The sequence below is a fragment of the Schistocerca nitens genome, chromosome 3 (genome assembly GCF_023898315.1).
Source record: "Schistocerca nitens isolate TAMUIC-IGC-003100 chromosome 3, iqSchNite1.1, whole genome shotgun sequence".
In the NCBI taxonomy this organism is placed as follows: domain Eukaryota; kingdom Metazoa; phylum Arthropoda; class Insecta; order Orthoptera; family Acrididae; genus Schistocerca; species Schistocerca nitens.
Genome location: NC_064616.1, coordinates 41,156,340 through 41,168,782, shown reverse-complemented (window position 1 = coordinate 41,168,782; position 12,443 = coordinate 41,156,340). Strand labels below are relative to the sequence as shown.

The 12,443-nt window shown below is 40.0% G+C and overlaps 1 protein-coding gene across 3 annotated transcripts in view; it reads left to right on the top strand.

Annotated features, from left to right (window-relative positions):
- LOC126247988 (transmembrane protein 183-like) overlaps positions 1-12,443 on the top strand; it is a 253,217-nt gene that overhangs the window by 131,608 nt on the left and 109,166 nt on the right. The window lies entirely within an intron of this gene.

The following is a 12,443-nucleotide window of genomic DNA, read 5'->3' as shown; positions in this document are numbered from 1 at the left end:
ATGAAAAGGATAGTGTACTTGGTAGACATTTGGAATATCTTCTACAGATGGCATGATTAAAAAAAGGAGCTTCTCATATCACTATAAGTAACTGAAAAACCAGAAGGTATTTCTACATGTTTTATGCACAACAGAACATAATTTGGAAATGAGAGAAACTGAACTGTTGCACTGCAATGGTAACAAGTCTGTATCATATTACTTTTGGCATAATACAAGGATAGGAGGAGTGACTATATACACAAAAAATGAAATGATGTGCCATTTTGGCCAATGGCCTTTGTCAACAATACAAAAACACACACACACACACACACACACACACACACACACACACACACACACACACACACACGACTGGAGTCTCAGGCAACTGAAATCATATTGTGAGCAGCAGCACCAGACTGTTGCTACTGCTCGCTGTATAGCAAAGCATGACAGTGATATTGCAGACGAGCTCCTACAAAGTCTTGACACTGCTAGAAGAGTATGATGGTGTGAGATGGTAGAAAATGTAAACTTCAGACATTGAAGTAGAAAGGTGTGGAGTCCTATGCATCAGCTTGGCGGAGCCTCCAATAAATCCAGGCAGAAATATGGTATTTCAGGTAACCAAATGCCCAAACGAATCCAGTTTCTTTCCACTGTTTACACTGACTGAATTGGGTGAGGTCTTGAAACAAACTAAACATGATAAAGCACCTGGTATGGATAATATAAACCCAGAATTTCTGATAAACATGGGTAATGGTGGAAAACAATGGCTGGTCCGCTTCTTCTCCAACACCCTAGATATTGGATCACTGCCCAACGACCTAAAGACAACAGAAATAGTGGCAATTTTGAAACCAGGTAAACCAGCTGACCATCCTCAAAGCTTCAAACCAGTTTCCCTTTTGAGCTGTACTTATAAACTCTTGGAGAGGCTAATCTATAATAGAATTAGCAGCTTCATTCTGGAACATATCCCAGCTGATCAAGCAGGTTTCTGGCCACAGAGAAGTTGCTACGACCAGGTACTGGCCCTAATGTGTTTCACAGAGACTGGTTTCTAAGAAAACGTGAAGACATCTGTCGCATTCGTGGACCTAACCACAGCATATGTCACAGTCTGGAGAGAAGGGATGATATATAAATAACTAAAAACAGTCCGATGCAGAAAAACTGTATCTCTCATCAACACCATGATAAACAATAGATATTTCCGTGTTTACTTGGGAGAAAATGCGAGCAAGGAGAGGAAATTAAGCAATGGTCTACCACAGGGCTCCGTCTTAGTCCCTGTGTTATTCAACCTATATATCTCCGATCTCCCCAATACCAGGTCAACAAAATTCTGCTATGTGGATGATATTGCTCTTGTATGTAGATCCAAGGATCTTGGATGAGTGGAGACAATTCTTACAGAAGATCTATCCGTTATGAGTGCATGTTTTAGAAAGTGGTGACTTAAACCCGGTACAAGTAAAACTGAAGTATGTTCAGTCCATCTGACAAGCAAGCAATCTAACATGGAACTCAGAGTGAAACTTAATGGAAACACTCTTTGTCATAACAGGTACCCTAAGTACCTTGATGTTACCCTTGACAGCACCCTTTCATATAGAAAACATCTTGTAAATACTGCTTCCAAGATTAAAACTCAGAACAGTATTATTCAAAAACTGTGTGGAATGACATGGGGAGCTTCAGCAGATACCTTGTGCACATCGTCCAATGTGCTCGTCTTCTCAACAGCCAAGTATTGTGCCCCGGTGTGGCTAAACAGCTGCCACACCAAATTGATCAACATCCAGTTGAACAATACTATGTGGTTAATAACTGGGGCAATCACACCAACAACTGTTTATTGGCTTCCTCTGCTGAGCAACATCTATCCACCCGCAATCCGCAGAAGTGAGGCCTTGCTTAATGAATACGCAAGCTACAGGAGAACCTGGAATTACCCATGCAGGAAGACATACCAAATTTACAATGAAATAGACTCTGTTCCAGAAACCCACCATTACAACAAGCACAACAGCTAGATGCCAGTAATACCTGGGTGACAGACCTGTGGGACCAGAGCTGTCAGCTTATTGAAAATCCTGAAGAGCGTGAATGGTTCCAAAAGTGTAACTGAAAATCCTGAAGAGCATGAATGATTCCAAAAGTATAACTGTGATACTGCTGGCACAGAACTCGACAGGAAACTGTGGGTCAAATTGAACAGAGCTCACACTGGGCATGGCCGATGCACAGACTATTTTTACAAATGGGGTGCTACAGTCTCCGGTTTGTGGCTGTCGGGTTCTGAACCAGATAGTCAAGCACATTAGAGGTGAATGCCCCTTGTGTTCCTACCAGGGGAGTTGGAGCAACCTCATGAAAGCTGATGATACAGATCTTACATGGATTAGGAAACTAGATCTTGACATTTAGTTAGTTTTATATGTAGTATTGTATTTTCATATTCCTGTTATATGTAGTATTACTAACGTCATATACCTGCAATTTTAAGCTCCATGTGAGACATACAAATAAATAAATAAATAAATAAAATAAAAAGTACTGAACTGAGCAGCTGTTTTAGTAATTTTTGTTTATAATAGATCTGGGAAAGTACAAAAAGTAATTCTGATAGAGTATCTGCACCCACCTGGAAATGTTTTAAACGTCATCAGCTAGTTAGATTATTAGTAAGACTCAGTAGAAAAAACTGGGGGCGGGGGGTGGGGGTGGGGGGGTGGGGGAGAGGGGGGGGGGAGAGAGAGAGAGAGAGAGAGAGAGAGAGAGAGAGAGAGAGAGAGGGGGGGGGGGGGAAGGAGTGTGTGTGTGTGTGTGTGTGTGTGTGTGTGTGTGTGTGTGTGTGTGTGTGTGTGTGTGTGTGTTGGCCAGGAAAGCTGAGAAGAATGATAGCTAACACCTGGGTCAAAATATCGTATGCCAGGAATAGAAAACTGCAAAGATCTTCACCATGTTATCTAAAAGGCAAAAATCATACAGAAAAATATCAGACGTCTAAGAACAGTGCAGAGACATTCTGAACCATTATTAAACATGAATTGAATAAAACCACTGATGCAAATGGTATTAAAGACCCTGATGGCAGTAGTTGCAAAACAGATGGTGTTAGATCAAAATCTGTGGTCACTAGATTAAATGAATTCTTCCTAACAGTAACTGAAAACCCTGGGACAAAAATCGACCAATAAATACAGATACACTGGATTTATGTAGATGTACACTGAATGCTCTGCCAGTAGATAAAAGATTGCCAACTCAACTGATAGATTAGAACTTCAATTTATAATCAGCCAAAGAGTCAGAAAATGTTTCCTGACCAATGAAATATTCAGTAGTAATACCCATTTATTAAAGTGCAGAAAACTGGAGTAACCTCTAATTATAGACTAATCTATATTCGTCCCCTGTTGTCAGTAATTTTTTAGGAGGTGGCTTGTAACAGAATAATGGACCACTTTTCTGACAAGTTTTAAACAACTGCTCAGTCTGACTTTTGTAAAGAATACTCTAAATGAGAAAAAGTACCATGTTCTCATTTTCGATGATTTTGCCAAGACATTCGGTTTTGTAGATCATAAGATCTTTCAGGAGGAAACTAAAATGTTGCATTAAAGGCATCCCTTCTCTATGTATGGACTTGTATCTTTACAACAAAAAACAATAGGTCAAATTAACAAATGAGATGACACAATTAAAACTAAATTCAGTGTGGAGAATTAAATATAGATTCCTGATAAGTTTACCGTAGTACTTGCCTCATTCCTATTAGTGACCTACATAAGTGATTAAGCAAAGATATTGGAAGACTCGAAATATCTTGGAGAAGATCAGTATGAGCTCATCTGTCTCATATGCCAGCTAGTAAGGGAAGAGAAAGAGCATTGTATGACAGCCAGACATGTTAGATTGAGTACACAAGAGTCAGCAGCCATGAATGATGATCCCATATGTCAGGAGGTTATAGAAAATCTCAAAGAAGAACTGTATCAATCTTTAACACCAGTCTCTGCCACCAGCCAGATGAGCCATGAAGAATGGACTTGGCTTCCTTGGACTCCCACTGACTCTGTCAGACGACAGCCCGACACTTGACTGACACAGGTACAATGAACTCCCATCCAGGTATAACATCTTGTAGAATAACATAGATTTGGAGGACTTAGAGCAATACATTGGTGCATTGGTGGATTGTGGAGCCTTGGACATGTTGTACACTACTGCAGAGAAAGAAGGTGAGTTTTTGACTACTGTTACACCTCCATATGTCAACCATCACAACAGTTCTATTACACCAGCCAACTAAGAACGATTATAGTTCACCTGTGGGACGAAGCCTGTTGCTGTACCTTAGGTGAGGTCACCATCCAGCATTTCATAGCCATCCCCCATTTTGGTACAGAGATACCAGCTGCTTGTCCAGCTGCCGTCTTTAGGAAAACGAAGTTAGGCGATCTAGACAGACGAGGCCGTCTCGATGAAAAATCCTCTATGGGCGACAGATGCTGAGATTCGGAAAATTTCATTGATGTCATAATAGGTGGCCAACCTATTCGGGCACTAGTTGACCCAGTGGCTTTCTTTCTCTGATGTGAGATGCACACCGTTGTTAGCTATAAAGGACTGTTCCATGATACAAAAGTGATTGTGTGGAAGTTCACAAAAGGGAAATATGTCCAGCCGACAGGAACATGTATTGTAAGAATGACTGTCAGTGACAGAACATGGCTCTTCAAATTTGCCATTTTGACAGAATGTAATTGCTATGTTATTGTCAGATGGGACTACTTCCAGGTATCACAAGGAGAAGGAGACAGAGACTGTGACAGATTAGAGCTCTAGATTGACGAAACTATTCCAACAAAGACACATAACAAAGATTGCTCTGGGCAGGTGTTTGTCATTGAAGACATTGTTATCCCTGCTTAATCAAGATGAGCTCCAGTCATCACTTGAGAGGCTAGGTCAAATTTTGAGGCTTTTTGTCGATCGCAAAAAGCTATTCAGGCTCACAGTACAAATACAAGTGCCAGCGATGATCACAAGTACTGTAGGTGGTCGAGGATAACTTAGGATCATTAATTGTCACAAGCAGCCAGACCTCGTCCCTGAAGGTGTGCATGTGGGGACAGCCAAAACAGTCCAGGATGGATAGCTTAGTGTCGTAGACAAAGAATTGTGCTCTGTTACCACCACAGACAGCCCAGGAAAGGAAGTCACTATCGTACTGCCAATAGGATCTGACCTGACTGAGTAACAACATTGATGAGAGACAGCTGTTCTGCATCAATTTTCGGATGCTTTCAAATCAGGAGTGGGGAAAAAAAAACAGATCAAGTGGCCCATGGTAAAACACCATCATCCACTAATTAGCCAGTGCTCAAACAGGGTGTTGCGAGATGAGTGATTGACGATTGGGAAGGAAGTGGAGAAGATGCTGCAAGCTAACATAATTGAACGTTCAGGGAGCCCTTGGTCCTCACCTGTGGAGGAAGGACTACACATGGTTTTTTTGACTGAACAAAACCACAAAGAAAGATGTCTATCAGTTCTTGCATATTGGTGATACCTTGGATTGCTTGAAATGAGAAAAATATTTCTCACGTATGAACATGCAGGCAGGGTACTGGAAAATCAGGGTTGGTGAGGCCAAGTGTGTGAGGAGTGGAGTGCCTTGAGGCTGAGTGTGTAAGGAGTGGAGTGCCTTCATAACTCCTGACAGCCTCAATGAGTTAAGAAGCATAGTGTTAGGAATATGTAATACTCCAGCTACATATTATGGACAGCTCGCTTCAACACTTCAAATTGATGATGAGTCTTCGTTAACTGGACGATATTGTAGTTTTTTTATATATAACAAATTTGAAGACCATCTAAGCTGCCTGACAACTGTGTTGAAGTGTGTTCAGACTGCAGGCCTGCATTTGAATCCAAAGAAGTGCCTTTTCACCACCATTGAAATGGAAAATTTTGGGGAAATATAGTGAATGGCGACGGAGTATGTCCTGATCCAGAGAAAATTAGAGCAGTCACAGATTTTCGGACTCCTTCGCACATTCGTGAAGTGAGAAGTTTTTTTGGAATGTGCTTGTACTACTGGAAATTCATAAGGGACTTCTGTACCAAAGTGTGTTTGTTGCAAGAACTACTGCAGGGAGATGACAAATTTTCATGGAATGAGGTGGAAGAAAAAATTTATCATGGCCTTAAAGAGATGAACTAGTCTGCAATTGAGGAAGAGTGACTTACATTTAGGCTATCAACAAGTTCTGACCGTATTTATGCGGCAAACCAATTACTGCTGTGACAGATCACCAGCCTCTGCACTGGCTGACTGGTGTGAAGGATCTGTCGAGTTGACTGATGAGATGGGCACTGTGGTTTCAGAAGTATTGTGTAACAATGGTATAGTAAAGCAGATACAAATACAAGGACACTGACTGCCTTTCAAAGAAACCATTGGTGGAACGCAGCATTTTGAACAAAATCTGTTATCATTATGTTAAATGACCTTGATACTGAACAAAGGGAAGATACAGTACTCCTGAAAAACATAGAAGTCTTGAAGAAGGAGAAGCCAACACTAGGAGAATTAAAGAGAGAGAGAGAGAGAGACAGAGAGAGAGAGAGAGAGAGAGAGAGAGAGAGAGAGAGAGAGAGAGAGAGAGGGGGGGGGGGGGGATTTGTCTAAAAGGCACTATGATCCAATGGTGTGGGAATGGTTGCATGTCATCCCAGCTCATCTATGACCAGCTTTCCTGAAGTTTGAAGTATTTCCACAATGCTGCAACATCTGGTCACGTAGGATTAAAGAAGACTTTTAGCAGAATCAGTTGGAAGTATCACTGACCAGGCATCTCCCAATCATAGACACAGTGTAAGCCTCTGTAAGGCATGCCAGAAAAATGTGCTGCAATTACCTCCAGGAGACTTGGGGTACCAAATCCTGCCTGCAGCAATGCTATTCCACTGAATTGGTTTTGACCTTCTGGGGAGGTTCCCAAAGGACACAAACAGGTATTGATGGATAATAGTCTGCACTGACTTCTCACCTGATATGTGGTCATCAAAGGTGTGCCAAGTGCCAAAGATCATGAAAACGCAAAGTTACTTGTAGAAGACATTATGTTGAATCACAGACATCCATGATCGTGAAAATGTTTTCCAATGGAGACTAGTATCAGAGGTACTCACACATTTTGATATCACCCACAGGATGACAACTCACACATATTAAAATACTTTGGGCTATTATGTCATGGTCAGATGAATTTCTTATTGAAACCCAATGCTTTGTCCCCATCTTCAGAGGACGACATTGAGGGGTGGGGAGGTTTGTAGCTGCTTTGGAAGTCCGCGCACACCTGGGCTCACTACAAACAGAAGTGAAATTCTTTTTACTTGTTTCCATGAGATCCCATACAGAGGTGTGATGTCATATGTTTTAAATACTTGAACACAATTGGCCATTGTTAGGTGGTGTCATCTTCTGTTGCTATCACTCCATGGTGGAAGACCAGTACACATCTTCAACACCAGAATCCAGATATCATCCAGTTGTACACCCTCCTCCTCCAATTAAAATTATTAGTCGGTTTAGCTATATCTGTGGCCCCTCTATAGAGACTTTCATTGTATCTGCTAGTGGCTGCAAGTGCCTAAGTTTTGTCGCACTGAATCCGGTAGCTGCAAAGCATGTTCTTAAACATCTGAGCTGTCTGTTCCTACCCTTCAACAGCTCATATGTGCTTTTAGTCGTTCTTCAACCATTCTTTTAGTAGTATCCCTGTACACTGCAATGTCCTCCCTCAATTTTGATCCAACTTCTTTCTTTGATCTTCACTCCTTTAGTTAAACTGTAACTTTAAAATAGTATTTGAAAAATGCGGACAAAACTTTGATAATTGGTAACGATCACCATTTATAGTGGTGACCAGGTATGCCCCAAGGCAGTCAGATAAATTTGTGGTCACTGCAATTGCCATACTACAATTAAAGCACTCAGGAGAATACAGCACTTGTCAGAAGCATTGGTAGCCCCATGCAGAATCATTATGTACCAACACTGGTGCCCAAAAACAGTTAAGTGTCCAATTATTAGCACAATGTTGGTATGATGTGAATTTGTGACATTTGGCATTGAGGGCTTAAGTACCAGTACCATTAATTGTCAAACAGTGCCATTAATTTCATAACTACTATCCAATCCCACATACCCTCATTTCTTCAGTCAATAACCCTTTTGCCACTGAAGCACATTAAACCCTCATATGGCAATAAGTCTATTTGGAAAACAGAAGTACTTAATTCACATCTTAAATGGGCACAAGTCTCTCAAATAATTATTTATAGGCACATCATCATCTCTGTGAAAAGCAACCAGTACAACATTTGGGGAAGCTAAGTTGAATTATTTGTAGCTACAACACTTCCAGTAATATTAGTAACTTATTAAACTAAGAACTTCAGAAACATAAACCTGTGAGACAGTCTGGAAAGCAGTTGATATTCGTATCTGCTATTACCACTAACAGTTTCGTCTGGATTCAGCTCAGTACCCAGTTAAGTTTGAAGTACAATAATGTGCACACACTTATTATCTTCCTATGTCTACCATCCAGGCTGATACTAGTTGGAATATTTAAATAATATGCTTGGAACTTTCATTAACAAAACTTGCATGACCTAGGATATTAGCCCCATTTCATACTCACAACAACTGAAAGGATTCTGCATTACTAAGAGGTTATCAGTATCAATAGTATTAAATTTTAATCAGATGTACTTAGTACACTTCCTGTCACTAGTAATGAGAGATAGGTCTGTTACAACACAAGTTTAAAACAGTTTATCAATCTTTGATGAAGTTCATTCGATCATTCGATGCACTGTGAAATAGCAAAGGACTCACGTCTGGCGAGCTGCACGATATACTTGCGCTTCCTTATTTGTGTGGTCATAATTTTGAAAAGTGGTTTTTCGGAATCTTCGCTACCGTTTTTTTGACTTATTAACAACCAGAATTGAAAAAGGCCATAACACACCAAGAGATAACATGCTCTTATTACCACCTTTCAGTTGCTATCCATGTTAACCATAAGCCACACACCTCGATGTTTTACATCCAAAGTCATTTCGTAAATTCTTCTTCTTGAAGCACTTTAACTTCACATTACTTGCCCAGTTTTTGGCAGTTCTGTCTAATATTGTGCACTATTTTTTTGACAAACATGCAAGTATGAACACGTATGATTGCATGCCGTGAGTCCACACCAGTTGTTGTCTAGGCACTTCCGTACCAAGTTTTTTCATGCTAAAATCCTCAAAGAAGTAATTTACATTCATTGTTCACGGCTTCGTTGCCAACATGACTCCAGCACCTCAAGCTACACATTTACATATTTATATTACTAACTAAAATTCTTTCACCTTACAATTGTCTTATATACATTTTAGAATCAGCAACAATATTTCTTTGAACATATTAAGTTTGCAAAACCAATAACATGTTAAATACAATACCATTAATTATCAATTATTTTTTGACATCATGTAGTACTACATAAGGATGAACCAAAAACAGGAGAATGGGAATAAAGGCAATTTAAAAGTGCTATGGTAGAAGCTGCAGTAGCTGTGTGTGGAAGGACAAGTGACAGAAAATTGTTTAAGGAGACACCATGGTGGAATGAAAGAGTCAAGGAGGTAGTGGGAAGGGAGAACAAAAACTATGGTTCGGAGAAAGGACCTAATTAGCAAGAGAGGAGTATAACAAAAAGAGGAAAGAGGCAAACAAGACAGTGGCTGAGGAGAGAAGAAAGTGGATGGAAGAATGGACAAAGATGATGAAGGAAGATAGCAGAGGAAGTAAGAAAGTGCTATATGGAATGATCAGTACAAGCAAAAACACATGTAATTGGCATATATTATTAAAAACACCAATCTTCTCAAATACATTGTATAAAATTTGTATAAGTGAAGGAAATTAAATGTACAATACCATGTTTATACAATAATTTGTGGTAATGAATTTCATCAGTGTGGTACAGCAAGTAAAAACTCATCAAAAAATTGAAATTTGTATCTGGGTACAAGGCAATCAAGCTATTGTCTGACATTCTACAACTTATAATTTAAGTCAAAACACACATCTTTGAGAGATATTTCCTTTGTGCTCGTGCAGAAAGAAGCAAAACTTTATGAACATGGAGAATTAAAACAAAAATATCACAGCAGCTAACTGGTTAAACCATAAGCATAAATGCTGACGTCTGCGTTATGACAAAATTTTTCACCATTGCTGTCAGTTTTTAATGCTTTTCTTACAAACCACATTTTAGATGCCTGCCACCATCAAAGTGTTATTTTAGGCTTGATGAGAGAAACAGAGACATGAAAAATGAGTTTACTACTCCAGTTGACGTTACAAGCTTATTAGAAGTCAGCTCAGTGAATTTCTGTATACTGTATAAAATGTAAATTTAAAAGAAAGCTAAGGCGCTACAGTTTTGCTTTAAGCCTTCTATCGCTGCTGACGTCTTTGTAATCTACAGTGTGTGGTGCAAAGTATATATGTGAGTAGTCTGTGTAGTTGTTGCAACTTCATCATGTCAGATTTGAACACAAAAGCCTTTAATATGTGCTATTTGCAAAACCCTAGTTCTATTTCCATGTGACATCTGTGCCATAGCACATCATCTGCATGAAAAGTATATTTTTAGCACTTTACAAAATTCTTTCACACTTACTTGTACTCCTGTCATTGAAGGACTACTCCCCATCTCCACACACTCAGCAGGCGAGCTCATTTTTCATGTGTTAACAGTGGTGTGGTGGGTGTGCTGGTGACTTAACAAGTCGCCAATCAATAAAACCACACTAGCGGGAAATGGCTGAGGTTTCCTTGATTATGACCGAGCATATTCTTAGAGACTCGGTGTTTGAATTTAAAAGGTTGACAATTGAAATTGCTGCTGAATACAGTACATCGGAAATACATGCAAAAAGATGAGACTGAGTTATAAGTGGCACAAGAAATAGTGGCAGCTGGTCCCCTTTGTCATTTATTGGCTAGGTCTGGAACATTTTTGCCGGCCGCGTTGGTCTCGCGGTTGTAGGCGCTCAGTCCGGAACTGCGCGACTGCTACAGTCGCAGGTTCGAATCCTGCCTCGGGCATGGATGTGTGTGATGTCCTTAGGTTAGTTAGGTTTAAGTAGTTCTAAGTTCTAGGGGACTAATGACCTCAGCAGTTGAGTCCCATAATGCTCAGAGCCATTTTTTTTTTTGTCGGCTATGCTGATCATGGATTACGTCAGCATTTCCTATTTCACATCTTCTTGATCTTCAGAGGCCTAAAATATTCTCTGAATTGCACCACTGCTCTTGGAGCAAACCACTTATAATTCGTTCAGTCACATCAGATGTCAATAAGAAGAAAACAGGATGAAGTAAAGTAAGACATTGAGTAAGAACTTATAACAGAGATAAACTGTACTAGGAAGAAATGTAAAATTGAGGATTTTTCAGCATTGATCTTATGGGTTTTTCACAAAGGTTATGAATTCATGTTGTAGAATTACGAAAAATGTAAAATCGGAGAACATAACATCGAAGTTTCTCTGTAATAACAGAGAGACACTGAAGATAGTGTGGAAGAAGTACTTTGAGAATTTGCTAAATCCGAATGGTTTAGGAGATGAGGATAATAGACTAAAGGAGGTAGAAGTAAACTCTGGAGGAGAAAAGGACCTGTGAAATGGAAAGAAATGTAACTGGCACTGGACAAGATGAAAGGAGGAAAGGCACCAGGTATGGCCAAAGTAAGTGTTGAATGGTGAAGGCGGCAGGGGAGGTTGGGAAACAGTGGCTGTATCATATGATGAAGGTAATGTAATGTGAGAAGAAGACTTCAGAAGATTTGAATAGGGCACTAATTGTCCATGTAATGAAGAAAGGGAGTAAGAGGGATTGTAAAAACTACAGTAAAAGCTACTGCACACTGATACCACACTTTGCCAAGGTATTAAAATTAAAAGAAAATCGTGGAGAGCAGCATCTGAACAAGCATCAAGAACAAATTGAGAGAGGAACAGTATGGCTTCAGACCTGGAGATAAACTGTTGACCCCATATTTGTAGTGAGGCAGCTCCAGGAGCACCAGTATGAATTTGGGGAAGACCTCGTGATGGTCTTTCTTGCTATAGTAAAGGCATTTGATAGTGTTTGTAGAAGAAAGGTCCAGGAAGCACTAGAAAAGAAGGAAGTGTAAAAAGAGACAATAAGCAGAGTGGAGGAGATGTACTGTGGAAGCCTGAGTTGTGTGAAAGTGGGAAATGAAAGGACATATGTTCCAGTGAACAAATGGTATGAAACAGGGCAGCACATTGTCACTTCTCCTCTTCATTGTGATCTTGAATGACATAATGACTAAGGTGGCAGA